Raw genomic sequence first — 995 nt, 5'->3', positions numbered from 1 at the left:
GCCCAGGCTGGCCCACCAACTGCACCTAACAGATAAAGGATACATGTTTTCTCTACCTGGGGGAAAATGCTGTTGTTTGCTTTTCAGAGCTTTGAGCCAAAATTGCCAGGCCACATGCCACAGACGAAGATTCCTCCTAGATAAAAAGTGCCAGGACAGAAACATCTTGCTGCCCATGGAGCGCCCAGGCTGGCCCACCAACTGCACCAGAAACCGTGAAGGTAAGGGCTTTCTTTCCTGTGGAAAAGGGCTGTTGTTTGATTTTTCAGGCCTGCTCTGAAACTGCCAGTCCAACTGCCAAAACTGAATACCAACCAAGATTCCTCCCAGACAAAAGGGGCCACCACAGAGAGCTCTTGCTGCTAAAAGAGTGCCTGGGCTGGCCCACCAACTCCACCTAACAGATAAAGGATACATGTTTTCTCTACCTGGGGGAAAATGCTGTTGTTTGCTTTTCAGAGTTTTGAGCCGAAATTGCCAGTCCCAGTCCCAAAATTGAATATAGATGAAGATTCCTCCCAGACAAAGGGTGCCACCAGAGAAAGCTCTTGCTGCCCATGGAGTACCCAGGCTGGCCCGCCAACTGCTCCTGACAGCCAAAGGTTCCAGGCTTTCTTGCCTGGGGATAAGGGCTGTTGTTGTCTTTTTTCAGCCCTGTGCTGAAACTGTCAATCTTACTCCCAAAATTGCGTAAGGAGGAAGATTCCTCCCAGACAAAAGGTGCCAGGACAGAGATCTCTTGCTGCCCATGGAGTGTCCTGGCTGTCCCAACACCTGCATCTGAGACCCTGAAGGTAAGGATTTTGTTTGCTGGGGATAAGGGCTGTTATTCGCTTTTTGCAGCCTTGCACTTTTTTTGCCCGTCAGAGTCCCAAAATTGAACACGGATGAAGATTCCTCCCAGGCAAAAGGTGCTAGGACAGAGAGCTCTTGTTGCCCATGGAGTTTCATAGCTGCTACACTTGAGGCCCTGAGGGTAAGGGCTTTCTTTCCTG

Source organism: Lepidothrix coronata, unplaced genomic scaffold (assembly GCF_001604755.1).
Source record: "Lepidothrix coronata isolate B3197 unplaced genomic scaffold, Lepidothrix_coronata-1.0 Scaffold233, whole genome shotgun sequence".
In the NCBI taxonomy this organism is placed as follows: domain Eukaryota; kingdom Metazoa; phylum Chordata; class Aves; order Passeriformes; family Pipridae; genus Lepidothrix; species Lepidothrix coronata.
This window is presented reverse-complemented; position numbering follows the sequence as displayed.